This window comes from Dromaius novaehollandiae, chromosome 18 (assembly GCF_036370855.1).
Source record: "Dromaius novaehollandiae isolate bDroNov1 chromosome 18, bDroNov1.hap1, whole genome shotgun sequence".
NCBI classification, from domain to species: Eukaryota; Metazoa; Chordata; class Aves; order Casuariiformes; family Dromaiidae; genus Dromaius; species Dromaius novaehollandiae.
This window is the reverse complement of record NC_088115.1, coordinates 2,490,892-2,506,993: the sequence shown is the minus strand read 5'-3', so window position 1 is coordinate 2,506,993 and position 16,102 is coordinate 2,490,892. Positions and strand designations below refer to the sequence as shown.

The window sequence follows — 16,102 nt, the reverse complement described above, 5'->3', positions numbered from 1 at the left end:
CTCTGTGTTACTCTGGTATGAAATTTAATGCAATGAACAACATTAACACAGTGCTAGGGGTTGATTTTTCAAATGCATAAGGGAAGGTATTCAGTGTTACCACTACCACATCAAACTGTGGCTTCACCACATGTAAAACCACATCTGCATGTAAAAAATTCTGCCACCAGGGAGGCAGAGCAGCAGCTCTCTTTCTTGGTTGTTTGTGTGTAAAACTTACTCTGTTTACAAATTTCTAATGTGCTCATAAATGAGCTGCAGTAGCAAATGCCAAAGGGCCTTGGTACAAGTGCAAACAAGAACTTTATTGAAACATTGATTTACAATATATTTAGGCTTTACAAGTGTGCTTTGCCAAGTCCATTTACTGTTCTAAGTATTTATAAGTGTAAACTGTATGGATAGGAACAAGAATTAGACCTAACCAGTGTATTGTGATTTTGATCAGAGTACCAGGAATGTCTCACCGGAGGACAGGTTTTCACAGGCTTTCCCCCTAACTCATCACATTTGTGCACAGCAGCTGTTATCTGTACTGCAATGTTGATCATTCCAAGCCCAGATAGTGAGTCAGGCCTTAAAAATTACAAGACTGTCTAAAATGTCAGGATCTTTCCATTTGTCTTTTTGAACCTTTATAACTCATTTGCTCTGCTTGGTTTTTTTTCAAGCTCTTTGGTGTTTTGTGATTGTTAGAAATTCTCACATAACAGCTCGTGTCCTGGATCTTGAGATTTCTGAAGAAGAAAAAATCTCCAGGACCTGCCAAGGAGAAGTTTTACTCATCTCTTTTCTATTTTTACTGCAAGAGTTGTTCTCTGGGGTCAAGACAACTGCAGCAGACAGAAGTAAGGGTACTAGGAATCTTTGCTACTGAGCATAGCATATATTTTGTATAAATATAGCAAAAACATAATAAGCTGTGAGTTATATCTAAAATCAGTGATTAATATGCCTGCTCGCTGATTTGTCTGAGTTGAACATGTCCCTGCCAAGTGCTGTTCACTGCAGTGGGAGAGATGGGTCCTGACTGAGATGACCTGTGCTAAGTCGGCGGCTTGTCTTAGCCTGAGACAGTCTTTGGAAAGGCTTTGGTGGTGCTAGTGCTATTTTGGCAGTGCTATAGTTCAAATAAGCTGGTGGCTTTGCTGACAGCCTTTTGCACCATTTAGTGTAGCTAATGTGTCATGCACACAGCTGCATCACTAAAAATTTCAGGTCGCGGCAATCTCCCAGATCCTCCATGACTTTGTGAAGATAGCAGCCCCGTAGTCTGCACAGTCCCATTTACATTTTTATTAACAAGGTCTATGATATGCTGTTTGAGCTTCTTTATCCTCTGACCTCCCCACCTCCTTTTCAATTCCTGGAAGTACTGCAGAGAATCAGATTACAAAGGGGAAGGAAAGCAGACTGTGCTAGCCAGAAGGAGTTATTGCTTCCCTCCAAAAGCCATGAAGTGCTTCACTTTTACAAACACTTTTTGAGAAAACCTCTTCAGCACAAAAGTGGGTTTGGCCTGGGTAACATTTCACATCTCCCTCTACACCAGTCACAATCTGACACTTTTTGATAGTATTAGAAGAGTGATTGTAGTAGGGGGACACGGAAAGTTTCCTCCTTGGGGGCTATTCCACACCTCTCAGCCTCATCCCTCATAGCTGGGAATTAGAGATGATTTGGGAAGGTGTTTTGGAGCCAGAAGACTTGTGGGGAAAGTTAGACTCCCACCATTTCCAGCTGAAGCTCCAGTTGCTATTTCCTAGGCGTTTCCTCAGCATGAAGGGCAGCTTTTACATCCTGCCTGGCAGCAAAGATTTCTTCTGGAGCTTTTGAAAACCTCTCACAGGATATATAATGTAAAGCAAGAAAGATTGTCTGGTGGCATGTAAAGGGCAGCAAATATCGTTGCATAGAGTTTATGGTCTGGTGGAATCTGTGGTAGCATTTGCCATTCTGCATGCATGAGGTAGAGCTGGAAGGAGCTGGAGGTGGTGGCAGTTGTTGCACAGTGTGTGTGTGGGTGAGGGACACCTCTCTGAAGCCATAGATGCTAATTCAAACTCTCTGTTAAAAAGCAGCTTTTCGGATGGTAAATTCTAATCCTGTGGAATATATTTTCTTAGTCTGAGAGGCGTATTTTTTTCTTAGTGGTCAGTGATAGCTCAGTGCTGATTTATAGGGCCTGATTTCACATTGCTGTGTATTAGGAGACACTAATGTCCTTTTTTTCTGCCTTGTGGCACCGTCACCAGACTCTGAGCAAGAGTCCTGTCTGAGCAAGATCCCAGCTGTGGGGTTGCTGCCCTTTGCTTCTTGGATGCATCTGCTTCCCTCAAGTCTTTCCAGGACCTCTCTTGACCAGAAGCAGGTAGCCTCTTCCATGATGTGGCTATAGTGGCAGTGGCTAACACCCCTTCATTAGAGATGGCTGCACCATAGTCCCATCTGACCCACTTTTCCTTAAAATGCAGCAATGGAGCTTGTGCCCCCAGGTAGGCAGAGCTTGGTGCATTTACCTCCTGCACCCCACGGCTGCCATGTGTGTGGCTGCACGGTCCCTGCAGAGTCAGCTGGGAAAGACCTTAGGCAAACTATTTGCAAGAGAAAGACCTGGAGATAAAAGTGGTGCCAGAAATGACAGGTGCTTTTAAAATGAAGTGTTTTGCCCTCCCTGGGTTGCTTCCTGTAATTAGGAGCCAGTAGCAGATGTGTCACCCAGGCTGGGTGGATCCTCTGCAGGGGTCCACTGAGTCACCGGGACAAAAATGGTCAGGCTCTGCCGCTGCGCACTGCTGGCCCTGTGGGCCGATGGTGCAGGGGCTGGGATGAGAGAAACAAAACACCCAAGTGGGGAGAGGGCCGGGCTGCTGAGTGGGAAGGCAGCGCCACTCGACCTCCCACCAGCTTTGCAGTGCAGGAATCAGCTGAAGGAAGTTGTGTTACAAGACAACCCTGAGAAGCTCAGAAAGAATGTTTGAAGTAGGTAGATTTGGATAACTTCTATCTTAGGCAGAATTTGCTTAGCATGAGTAGCTGCACACTTGCTTAGCATGAGTAGCTAAATTTGCTGAAGCCTTAGGCCGCGCTCCTAGTTCGGTAAGAAAGGGCCTCAGAGCTGGTGCAGGCTGGAAAGAGAAGGGAGTTACAAGCAGTCTGCATTCCTGTGCCCCACTCTCCAGAAGGGAGGATGCCAAGGCTGAGAAATAAGGCCTGTTTGGGCGCCAGGACCTTGGGAAGCAAAGCTTCCTCTCACTGTTGAAACAGTGCTGATTAAGGGGTCTGGATTATGTCTTCTTCCTCAGGGCCTTGGGAGATAACACCTACTGACCTAGCTGGGGCAGTGTTAATTGATCAGGACCTTGAGAAGCAGGGGTGGGATCCAGGGAATGAAGAAATCACTAACCAATCAGTGTAAAAGGGAAAGTCGTAAATCTGGCAATTTGTGTGTATAAATGCTACTTGAAAAGTTGGGGGTGTGTGCTTGATTTGTGGGAAACCACCAAGCACCCAGGCTTGCGCAACTCTGAAATAAATAAACAAATGTCTCTCCTGAGTGTGTAATTATTGGCTTATTGCACACCGGGCAACGAATCCGCTTTTTGGACAACAGTTGGGTCAAGTAGGCAGAGGATGCGGGCACTTCAGCCCACACAGGCAACCTGTTTCACTTTGAAAGCGATTGCTTCCTTCTTTCATTTCCATTCACTCAGGGGCAGCCAGTCACCACTGCCCTCTCTCTCACCCGGCCTTCCCACCATTGCTCGCTCCTGTGTTTTTAAAAATGATGCCTAAGAAGGATGTGGAATTTGTTTAGTAATTGACATTTCATGCTAGAGGGAAATTTGCATGGAAACACCTCCTACAATGACACCAGTTCCCAGGAGAAGGTTGAAGCAGGTATCAGGTTTCACATTTGGAGAACGTATTTATTGTTCAGATTTCTTTTTTGCTGGCTTGATTTGGTCCTAAACAAATAACCCTTTGCTTAAAGTAGGCTTTCCAGTAGTTGAACACTGCAAAGGAAAGAGGACTGGAATAGGGTTAGGGTTGCTGAGAACTGCCCCCAAGGACTAGCCCTGGTGTGTGGAACCCATGGTGGTTTGTGCTGTGAGAGGTCAGAGGTTGTTGGATAGATTTGTGAGATGTGCATGAGGCATGGACCCCTCCTCTCCAGGCCAAGTCTGACAGCACCTTGCAGCAAGATTAGATCATTTTCTTCTTATTCCAAGAGTATTCAGTGCTCCTCAGGACGTGTCTCACCTCACTGAACTCCTTCATGGACACGGCATCCTTCCCACACTGGCAAGCATTTAACTTCAGCTCTGTTATTTCCCAGCAGTAGCTGAGCCCAGCTGCTCCCTATCACGGAAAAGTTTCCAGCAGCAGCAGCAAAAAGTCACCACAAAGCCACAGCGTAAAAGTCACTGTGAAGCTGCAGCATAAAATGCCCTAGTGGCTTCAGGACATTTTTATTGCACCATTGCTGCACATTTGGAGGCCTTGTAAAATCTTCATGTTCAAAACAGACTGTTCCCAGTGGGCTAGGAAACAGCCTTTGAAATGTGCTGCTGCCTTTTGATGCTGTGCGGCTGCAGAGTATAATATTTTTAGATCTTGGAAGAGGTGTTGAAGCCACAGCTGTTTTGCTGGAGAGCCAAAAGGAGCAGCATGCCTTGCACATCCCTTGCTTTTCAGGCTGTAAATGGAACAAGGTACAAACACCTGCATCAATAATAATAAAAAATATCACTCCATGCAGAAATCAACAGCAGATTTTTTTCTGTGTCTCCAGACTTTGAGCACGTCACTTCTCAATCCTCATGAGGATGGTGTGGGATGCAGTTTTCAGCTGCAGCACCAAGCTTTCATCACTGGGGGTTGCTGTTCCAACTGCACCTGGGCTGCCTCCTGTTTTATTGTAGCGTTTGTGATCCTGACTCATTCTCTAGCATCGGCGGGGTTGTACAAACAAAGAAGTTTGCAGGGAAGTGAGGGGCTTCATTTTCATGCTTAAACACCAAAGCTGTTTTCAAGCCACTCTTATTTCACTGTGAAAGCCTGCCTGCTATGCAGATGGGGGAGAGAAGATTGCTTCAGATGTGTGTTTGCAGTGACAGGCCAGTATCCCACACTGCTGGGCTCTGTGTGCTGCACTCTTCCATAGTGCCTGCTTGGCTATTCACATCCCACACTTTCACGTGCCACCTCCCTAAATCTTCACGATTCCTTTTTCTATAACCCCAATCTAGCTCTTTCTGCGGAGCCAGTACCATTTTCACATCCTTAGCAGAATGTTTTGAACCAAATAGTTCTTCAGGCTGAAATGTCAAAGGTCAGGGCTGTGGATGAGCCCATGTGGATGGGTTTGGCAGGATGCTCTTGAACAGCTAGAATTTTTGCAAGTTGTTTGTGTCCTACAAAAATGCGAGACACTGGGCTCTGTGGTGCAGCACATGGTGATGAACATGAATTGTGGGTGCACAGCCCATTGTTGTGAGCCTTTAAACACCTCAAATGTTAGCTCTAAGAAAAATGCCCATTTAAGAATCATAGTGGTTTTATGCTACTTTTGCCTGCCTTTATCAGTGGTGTGTGAATCACTGCAATTAGGTATCCCACAACCTTCTGCAGGCAGGCTTTCAGTGACCTGTGCTTGCCATAATGCCTGTCTGAGTGAGTACCAGTCCCCTCAGGGCACTCACATAATTTGATCCGTTTCTCTGCATGACTGCAACATCTGACAGTGCTTTTCCCTTGCAGCAGAGCAAGAGCTCCTTATTTCTCAGTTGGGTACTGAAATCCATGGGAACCAACTGCATTTCACTTGATCAGAAGGGAAGGAAATCTTTTTGAATTTGCTGCCTGTGCTAGATGGTACCTGTAGCAGTGTCAAGCATTTCCCTTTCAAAATCATTTTTTCTTCACTGCTAGTCCTTCTCACGAGCTGCCCTTTGCACCAGGCTCAGCCAACAAGTGATGTCCCTGTGCTGCTGCAGCACCCTGCAGGAGGAACAAGACACGTCCCCAACGCTGCAACCATCCCTGGTGCACACGTCATGGCCTTCCCTGACTCTCTGAATCGCCTCAAATTAATTACTATGAAATTACTAAATTTAGATTACTAAATACTATGAAATATATAGTCTTGTTTTGGGGGAAAAAAGGTCTCAGTAATAATGATAAGAATAAACTAATGGTGCTTGTGTCTTACCATTTGGCTGCGTTTGGCATGAGCCCGTAGAGCGTGGCACGAGCCTGCAGAGCTGGACGCAAGCTCATGCAAGACTGTTAATCCCAGCACAGAACAGTACAGGCCTGTAGAGCCCAGCATGAGCCCATATGAGCCTGTAGAGCCCAGTGGGAGTCCGTATGAACCATGAGAGCTCTTCAAGGGCCCATATAAGCCATAGAGCCTGTCACAGCCCGTGTGAGCCTGTAGAGCTGGGCACGAGCCCATATGAACCTGTAGAGCATGGAATGAGCCTGTATGAGCCTGTAGAGGCCAGAACAAGCCCCTACACAGAGCCCAGAACATGCCCATAAAAGACCACACAGACTGGCATGAACCTCTAGAGCCTGGCTTGGGCCTGTACAAGTGTATAGAGCCTGGCACAGGCCCATATGAGGATGTAGAGTCCAGCACAGGCCCATAAGAGCTCATGGAGCCCATCACAGGCCAGTACGAGCCCCTAGAGCCTGGTATAAGGCCAAACAAGCCTGCAGAGCATGGCACAAGCCTGTACAGTCCTGTAGAGCCTGACATGAGCCTGTACGAGCCTGTAGAGTGCAGCACAGGCTCATACAAGTCCATACAGCCTGGCAGAAGCCTGTATGATGCCGTAGAGCCTGACATGAGCCTGAACAAGCCTGTAGAGCCCGACAGGAGCTGCTACAAGCCCTGAGAGCCCAGCACGAGCCCGTACGAGCCTGTAAAGTGTGATGGGAGCCCATATGAGCCCATTGAGCCTGACACAGGCTGATATGAGCCTGGAGAACCTGGCACAAGCTTGTACAGGCCCATAGATCTGGGCACAGGCCTGTACGAGCCCATAGAACGAGGCTTGAGCCAGAACGAGCCCACAGAAGCTGGCAGGAGTCCTTATGAGCCTGTAGAGCCTGGCATAGAGTGATATGAGCCTGTAGAGTCTGGCAAAGGCCTGTATGAACCCGCAGAGTCTGGCATGAGGTCCTACGAGCCCATAGAGCCTGGCAGGAGCCCATACAATCCCGTAGAGCTTGGCAGGAGCCCAAATGAGCTTGTAGAGCCTGTCAGGAGCCTGTACGAAGCTGTAGAGCCCAGCACAGGTCTATACAAGCCCGTAGAGCCCGGCACAAGCCCATATGAGCCTATAGAGACCATCATGATCCCGTATGAGCCCGTAGAGCCTGTCATGAGCCCGTATGAGCCCAGAGAGCCCGGGAGGAGCCTGTAGAGCCCAGCACAGGCCTGTGTGAGGCCATAGAGGCTGCCGTGAGCTTGTATGAGCCTGTAGAGCCTGGCAGGAGCCCGTTTGAGGCTGTGGAATGTGGCATGAGCCCATGCAAGCCTGTAGAGTTCAGCACAGGCCCGTATAAGCCCGTAGGTGTTGACACGAGCCTGTACAATCATACAGAGCCTGGGATAAGCATGTACGATCCTGTAGAGCTTGGTATGAGCCTGTATGAGCCTGTAGAGCCCAGCACAAACCCATATGAGCCTGCAGAGTGGGGCAGAGGCCCATACGAGCCCGTAGAGGCTGGCACGAGCCCATACAGGCCTATAGAGCCAGGCAGAAGCCCCTATGAAGCCATAGAGCCTGGCATGGGCCTGTAGGAGCCTGTAGAGGATGACATGAGCCCGTGTGAGCCCGTAGATCCCAGCATGAGCCTGTACAAGCCCGTAGAACCCAGCACAGACTCATATGATCCCATAGAGCCTGGCATGAGAGGCTACAAGCCTGTAGAGCCTGGCACAGGCCTGTACAAGCCCATACGAGCCCGGCACAGGCCCATATGAGCCCACAGAGCCTGGCAGAAGCCTGAATGAGCCTGTAGAGACTGGCAGGAGCCCGTACAAACCCGGAGGCCATGGCAGGAGCCCATATGAGCCTGTGGAGCCTGGCGCAAGCCTGTACAAGCCCATGGAGCCTGGCACACGCACGTACAAGGTCGTAGAGCCTGGCACAGGCCTGTATGATCCCATATAGCCTGGTATGAACCCGCATGAGCTCGTAGAGCCTGGGATGGACCCGTATGAGCCTGTACGGGCCAGCGCGAGGCCATGTGAGCCCACAGAGCCCAGCACAAGCCAGTACAAGCCTGTAGAGCGTGGCACAGGCTGAAGGAACCCAGAGTCTGGCGTGAGGCCCTGAGAGCCCACAGAGCCACGGAGAAGCCCGTATGAGCCCGTAGAGCCTGGCATGAGCCCATACAAGCCTGCAGAGCCCAGCACTAACCTGGATGAACCCATAGAGCCTGTCATGATCCTGTATGAGCCTGTAGAGCCTGTCACAAGCCCATACGAGCCCGCAGAGCCTGGCAGGAGCCCGGCAGGAGCCCATAGACCCCAGCACATGCCTGTATGAGGCCACAGAATCCGACATGAACCTGTACAAGCCTGTAGAGCCTGGCAGGAGCTTGCAAAAGCCCATAGAGCCTGTCATGATCCTGTATGAGCCTGTAAAGCCTGTCACAAGCCTGTACGAGCCCACAGAGCCTGGCAGGAGCCCTGCAGGAGCCTGTGGAGCCCAGCACATGCCCATATGAGGCCATAGAATCTGACATGAGCCTGTATGAGCCTGTAGAGCCTGGCAGGAGCCCCTACAAGGCTGTAGAGCTTGGCACAAGGCCATAGAAGCCCACGGAGCCTGGCACAGGCTGTAGGAGCCTGTAGAGCCCAGCACAGGCCTGTAGTAGCCCAAAGAGACTGGCAGGCACCTGTCCAAGCTCATAGAGACTGACACAGGCCTCTACAATCCCATAGAGCCCAGCAAGAGCCTGGCAGGAGCCCGTAGAGCCCTGCAGGAGCCTGTAGAGCCTGGCACATGCCCGTACGAGGCTGTAGAACCTGGCAGGAGCCTGTAGAGCCTGGCACATACCCATATGAGGCTGTAGAGCCCAACACAGGCCTGTACAAATCCGTTGAACCAGGCATGAGGCAGGGCTGGAAACCAGTGGCTGGCCTACAGCCTTCTTGTGTCCCTGTGAGCAAATCTTTTGCCCCTCGGAAAGAGCGAGGGCTTCAGCTCTGACTGTCTTCACATTGCAGCTGCTGAAGGACATGTGGAAGCCTGGGCTGAAGGACAGGCCCCACGAGAGAGCTGAGCAAGGGTATTGGGCTGGGATGAGGAGACAGGCTGGGTCAGGCTGAGCATGCCAAGCAGTGTGTGGAGGTATGCGTGTGACAGAAGAACCCTTTACATGCTGGCGGGCCTCCAGGGACACCGGGAAGGGCTCATCAGCACCAGAGTGCCACAGACACCTGCCTGTGTCATAGACTCTCTCCCCAGAAAACTACCTACTTGGGAGCCCATAAAAGCCTCGCCATTCTCATTTCTAGCATAGGCAGCAGGATGCTGGGCTAGCCGGAGCCTTGGCGTAACGCAGGGCAGCTCATCCTACGTTCTCCTAGGTCACCCAGACCACTGCCTATGAGAGGAGGATGCCAGAGAGAGTTGGCGTTGCTGGAGAGCATGACTGACCCGCTGGCCGGGAAGGTCCTGGCAGACCAACAGCAATGAGTTCAGTCATCTTTTGACAGGTGTCCAGAAGAACTTGGCATAGCACAGGGAAGTGATCGACTTACCCTGAGAAGGGCTTCCAGCAGCTTTCCAGTGCCGTCCACCGTGAGGAGAAAGTCCTCATAAAGTCTCATGGTCACTTCCTTGTTTTGGATGGAGAGAATGCCAATGGCCTTGAAGGTAAAGTCCACGTCCTGCCTTTTTGAGATGGCCTGGAAGAATGCCATCGCAGTCTCATTTATGCAACCCTGCACTGTTGTAAAAGGCATGTGGGCGCACACCGATAGCTCCTTGCACCTCAGCGGGACGATTCTTACATCAGCTAGAGAGCAGCAAAAGAGGAACAAAGTCACCTCTGCAGCAGGGCAGCAGGCTCCAATAACAAGGGGACAACACTTTCTGGCAAGACGCTGCTGCTCCCGAGCAGGCTCTTGAATCCTCTGCTGCAGCCCCTGGGAGGGTTTTAGGGAGTCCCTTCTGGGAAGAGCCAGAGCACTCTGCAAACTGAGGGGCTCAGGGGGCAGCAGGGATTTTGCCAGAGCAGGAAGCAAAAGAAGAAAACTGACCGTCCGGTATGAACACTTCACAGGAGGGCAGGACAAGGTGGGCAGATAGGTGCAGGTCCCATGACAAAGTGCATGGCGCTGGGCCATTGTGACTGTGCCCACAGCACATGCACTCTGGCTAAGCCTATGCCATGTCAATAGAGGCAAGGAAGAAGCAAAGTGCAAGGGCAGCACAGCAGCCCATAAGGATTCTTCTGCCCCCTGCCCCCTCGTAGCCAGCAGATGTCTCTACTTTTGGGGTCAGCGTCCTACCTCTCCCATGCACCCAGCTGGAGGCCTATTATTAGGAAAGGACGCCCAGGGGGCCCCGCTGAGCAGTTGCTTCTGGCTGGCCTGTGCAGCTTGAACAAGCCCAAGTTGTTCTCAGGCATTCCGTTTGAGGCATTCGGTCATGTCTTTGGAGCAGTTTGCGTGCACCTCAAGCTTGGCGCAAGGGCAGGCAAAGCTTTTAACCTGTCTTCTTACCAGGAACGTCTGCTTGAGCGCAATGGGCCTGGTATTCCTTGGTAGCAACCTCCAATAAACGAAACATGGGTCTCTGAACAATGGAAACCTCGCCGTTCACGGTGCACTCATGGTCTTTAAGCACATAGAATATGCCCACTCCTAATACCTTGACACCCTGAGAACAGCGGAGGGAGAGAAGGAACAAGCATCAGTATCCTGGAGGCCAAAAAGCTGACCGATGACCTGCCAGAGCATGGGGCTGCTGCTCTGTGCCCTGCCCACCCCTACCATGCAGCGGGTAAGAAGGGGCACTTGGGAAAGCTTTGGAGAGCAAGCACATCCTGCAGATCTTTCTCTGCTCTTGCTCCTCTGCTCTCCCCAAAAATCTCTTGGGAAAAGCAACAGCAGAGACAACATTGCTCCTCGACACACAGGCGGAGGGGTTTCCAACAGCGTGGACAAACTCTGAAACGGGGACCAGGCTTTGGTCTTTCCACACTGGCTCTGGAGATGAGAGAAGGTCCCAAAAGGGCTGAACACTCTCGTCTGCTTTGGCTGGACTTTCACTGTTACCTCTGGAGCCAGAGAAGATGCCCTGTGGCCCATTTGTCCAGGGCAGTGTTGTGCGGGGGTGCTGTTGCTCTTCTCAGGGGAGGGAAGCAATGGCACTGCATGGCACAGGGATGTCAGGACAAGGCAAACTGTCAGGGTTTCATGAGAGGAGGAACAGGACACAAGATGCACCTCATTCTGTGCCAAGTGCTCTAGAACGTATTCTGACATGCTGTCCCAAATGGTGACCATCTCTGGAAAGCAAGGCCAAGAGCTGTCAGGCTCCAAGTCAGCAAGCTCACGACCATTCAGCACGCTGCCCACCAGGGAGGTGACAAGTGCAGGTGAGATGAAGCAGATTGCTACCTCAACTCGCAACACGCAAGGCGCTCCACAGGACGGGAGCTGCAGAGCTGAGCTGCAAGGACACTGCACGGACACCTCTGCCCACTTCTAAGCAAGGCTCCTATCCTTTCAGGTGTGCATGCCAAAGGGTGACCACCTGCTAGGGAAACAGGGACAAGATTCCCACAGCAGCGAGAGGATGGCGCAGTGCCCACAGGAGTCGCCCAGGCTCAGGACAGCCCCAGGCCCCTCCCCTGCAGGGACCACTTTCACCCCCATTCCGCACCTGCACACACACAGAGACGCACATGCACATACACACTCTGCATGGCCACCTGAGCAGCTCCAGCCCTTTCACCCAGCCAGGAGCCGGGAGCTCAGGACACGCAATCCCCAGTGCGAGGCAATGCTGGACCCTTGGTGCCAGGGACTTCTGCCTGGAGGCGCCCAGGAAGGCAGGGGCAGAGGAAGGTCCTCAGCACGATGACCCAGCAGTCCCGGCTGCCAAACTCACCCCTGGGCCAGCAAGGGATGGGCACACTGGTCTCTCACGGCACCCACTTGCCTTGTCCAGCTGTCCCCCCCCAGAGCCCAGCACTGTTCTCGTAGCTGACACCATCTGCAGCATTCAGGAAGTCCCTCTTGCAAGCCTTACCATAACGGCTGAGATTGCGGAGCACTGGAAAGGCGTCTGGGCACAGTGTGTCCATCTTCGTGCCCCCTCACGCTCAATGAGGCCCCGGAGCAGGAGGGTGAGTAGGAAACTCCTCCCGCTGCCAATGGCCTCCTGCCCCTTTGCACTTCCCCAACAGGCTCGAGCGCTGTCGCGCGGCTTGCCTTCGCCCTCTCCTTTGCGCTGCAAAGCAGCTCCTCCAGAGAAGAGCGGTGGCGAGAGCAGCCCCAACACCTGGGCTTGCGCGGGCCCCACAGAGAAGCGTGGGCAGGGGCCGGGGGCCCCGTGGTGGGAGGGCAGCTGTGGCTGTGATGCGGCATGTCCAACTGTGACCCCAGCCTGTGTCACCAAGGGGCTGCAAGGCCTCCCGCCACCCCTCCCACAGACCCTGCCAGGCTTTGTGCCCCTCGGCAAAGGGCAGCTGCACTGGCTGTTTTGGGGCGCTGTCCCCACCCCACGCTGTGGTGCAGCGAGAGCCATGGGGAGGAGGTCCCCTGGCTGGGGGTCTCCTGTGCCCCTTGCCTCTCATCCTTTCACTGGGCACCACTGAAAAGGGTCTCTCTCTGTCTTCTTTACCCCCCCATCCCTTATGTAAAAGCACTGACAAGAGCCTCTGTGGGCCTTTGTGTCTCCAGCCTAAACCATCTCAGCTCTCTCAGCCTCTCCTCGTGTGACATATGCTTCAGTCTCTCCATCATCTTTGTGGCCTTTTGCTGGACTTGCTCCAGTATGGCCATGTCTTTCTGGTCCTGGGCCCAGCACTTGCACAGGTCTCTCCCTGGCACTTGCTGCAGGGCTGCTTGGCCCTCTTGAATCATGACTTTGCGGGAACGCGAGCTCAAAGCTCCCGATTTGACTGAGCTCCTGCCTCATTGCCATGCACTTGCCTGATGGTTGGTTCAAGCGGGTCACCGTCTCTGGGTCTGCCCTGCTTGCCTCCCTTGGGGGCTGTGGGACTGGGCCCTTGCTGGCAAGGCCCCTGCCCTGCCGGTCGTGTTATCCCGCTCAGCTCCCAGCGCTTCCGCCCTCGGGGGGCAGCTGGCCCTTGCTGTGCCTTAACAATGTAGTGGTGAGTATTCCTGCCTGTCTTGTTCAGTCCCCTGACCTGGAGGCATAACCCTTTTGTGTGCCATCCATGGCCTTGCCTGAAGGTCCCCTCAGAGGGGAAAAGCAGATGGGATGTCTGGGAGGAGGAAAGGACCGTAGCAGAGGATGGTTTCCCTTGGTGGCACTTGGTGCCGCTCTGCTCCCAGCAGCCTGGGGGGCTAGAGGAGCTCCCAGCACGGGCTTCTTGTCCCCAGCATCAAGGCCAAGTAGAGGCAGGGGCAGGTTTTGATGGCCCCTGCCTGCCACTGATGCAAACAGAACCCACACAGACCTGCACGTGCTTGGTCTCTTGTGCTGGTTACCAGGGAGGTAACCATGCGAGCTGTCGCTGTCCCCAGACTCAGTATTGTTCAGCCCTTGGTGGCAGGGGGCAGGCAGGTGCTTTCTCTGCGCCCGTGCAGCCCCTTGCCCATGGCTCTCCTCCCTCCACAGGCATCACCTCCCGCCCAGACCCCCCGCTGCCCAGCGATGGCCCTTACTCCTCTGCACAGCGCTTTGGGCTCTGCACAGAGCTTTCTCCTGCAGCTGTGTTATGGGGCAACGAGAGGGACGATGCAAGGATGCAAGGGCCGGGCAGGCCTCCTGAGAGCGGGGCTGGCCCTGAGGATGTGCAGCGCAAAGAGAGGGAGCAACGGAGTCGTGCACAATCACGCCAGAGGCACATGCACTTGCAAGCTGCCACAAACACTCGCCAGGCTCCAGCCATTCCTGCTTGCAAGAAAGACTTGGGAAGCTTTTCCCCCGGTGTTACTTTGTGTCAGGTCCATCTCCAGAGAGAGCCTGGGGCAGGCCAAGCCCAGGAAGGCAGAGAGAGCTGCCGAGAAACCCGGTCAGGTGTTCCCAGCGAGAGAGCAGCCAGGGTGGGAAGGGGCTTTGGCAGGTCTCTGCTCTGACCTGCTGCTGCAAGTGGGGCCAACCAGAGCAGGCGTCCCAGGGCCTGATGCTGTCGAGGTGCCACTGGCTTCTTGGATTCCCCCACGACCCTGGGCCCCTGGTCCAGTGCTCGACCACCCTTGGGCTACAGCCCCCATCCTGCAGGGGCAGCCCCAAGCAGCCCCCCCGAGGTGGCACTGCTTGCTCCGGAGTAAGGACTGCTCACAGGGCCTGTTGGGGGCTGGGGGAGGCTCTGCTGCCTGGGAAGAGGCAGGAGGGAGGGAGGAGTGAACCAGGGCCTGGCAGCCCCCCAGGAGCTGGTGGAGGTGTGTGTGGGGGCCCACAGCAGGAGCAGCAAGGGAAGGGGCCAGGTGGAGGAGGCAATGCAAGGTGCCTCTTCTCCAAGGAGAGGGGCCAGGGGGGAAGGCAGGGGGTCAGGCCCTGGGTTCCCCTCTGGCCATCCAGCCCCCTGCCAGTGCTCCAGGTGCTCCAGGTGCCAGTGCTCAAGCACCCACCCCCTCCGGGGCTCCAGTGACACTGGGAGAGGTGCTGAGGGGGCACCAGCTGCTGCTAGCAACTTCCCGGGGACCCCTGAGGCAGTGGATGGTGCCACCCGCTGCCTGCAGCTGTTGCAGGGGCTGGAGGCGACGGCTGCCCCAGACGCCCCACTGCTGTTCTTCCCCTCCCTGAAGCTGCAGCCCAGCCCGCTGGCTCACCGGCTGAAGCACTTGCTCTTTTTATGCTGCCAGCTTTCATTTTTCTGGTTAAATGGACAGACAAGGAAAAGAAGAAATCCACCTGCAGGGAAGAAGCCTGCATAGCCACAAGCCCTGCAGACAGCTGAGCCAATGTAGGTGGGTGCTGGCAGCCCTCCACTGTCTTCACTTAGCCCCGCAGCAGGGATTAAATGGGAGAGCCCATGCTTGGCTAGTGGCCCCTTCAGGAGCTGGGCCCTGAGGGTCTTTCCCTTGAGAGGCCTGAGAGATGTCTTATGCTGTTCGTTTGAATTTCTTTTTTAAGGCCATGGCGAGCCCCGCATCGCTATCAGCAGAGGACCCTAAGGTGAAGGAAGCAGCTGCTGGGCCATCTTGCAGCCCTGGATGGTCTTGCCTCTGCCATGAAGGCACCACGGGGGTGGCAGTCCCATGGCGTGGCAGCTGGGATGCCGGCAGCGGGGCTTTTGGCAGCTCCAGCTTCCCTCTTCTTGCCCTGCAAGGGGTGAAGCCCCGGCTGCCTGCGGGGATGGGGTAGTGCTGCCCACAGTCGTCTTCAGGAGGGGCAGTGCAGCCCCAAAAGCATATTGCAAAGCCCACAGCCCTGGGCATGTGCTGTGGTGGGCTCCAGGGTCCGCACTGGGGTGCAGGCTGTGGGCTCCACAAGCCTCGGAGGCCGGGGCACACTGGACATGGGGACAACAGGGCCATGTGGGTCTGACGCTGCAAGAGTGAGTGCAGGAAGGCCTTGAGGTGGCACTGGGCAGAGAGCACGGCCGAGCAGGCGGCTCCACGGGCTCTGGGCCCCAGAACTGACAGCAGATCTGTGCCTAAAAGCTCTCAGGGGCGGCTTCAGCCCCGTTCAGGCCCCCTTGACGTGAGCACCCAAACGTGCAGCAGCAGAGGTTGGGAGAGACAGCTGGAGGAGCAGGGCTGGGAGCCTGTGCCCGTCCCTGGGAGCCCCTCAGGGACAGGGCAGAGGCAGGGATGGCCCTGGGCAGAACCACACACCCCAGGGCAAGAGGGCCCATGGCTACCAGCCCCTGCTGCATCAGCCTGCCCTGTGTTGGGAACACAGCCCATGCTGCCCGTGGCCAGCAAGGG

The 16,102-nt window shown here is 54.0% G+C and overlaps 1 long non-coding RNA gene across 1 annotated transcript; it reads right to left on the bottom strand.

Moving 5' to 3' along the window:
* Positions 1 to 3,539: 3,539 nt before the first annotated feature.
* On the bottom strand, positions 3,540 to 10,858 carry LOC135330240 (uncharacterized). The gene is made up of 3 exons (XR_010392117.1): positions 10,754 to 10,858; positions 9,788 to 10,044; positions 3,540 to 4,699 (listed from the first exon to the last, which is right to left on the bottom strand). It is a non-coding gene; the product is annotated as an uncharacterized LOC135330240 (long non-coding RNA).
* Positions 10,859 to 16,102: the final 5,244 nt, after the last annotated feature.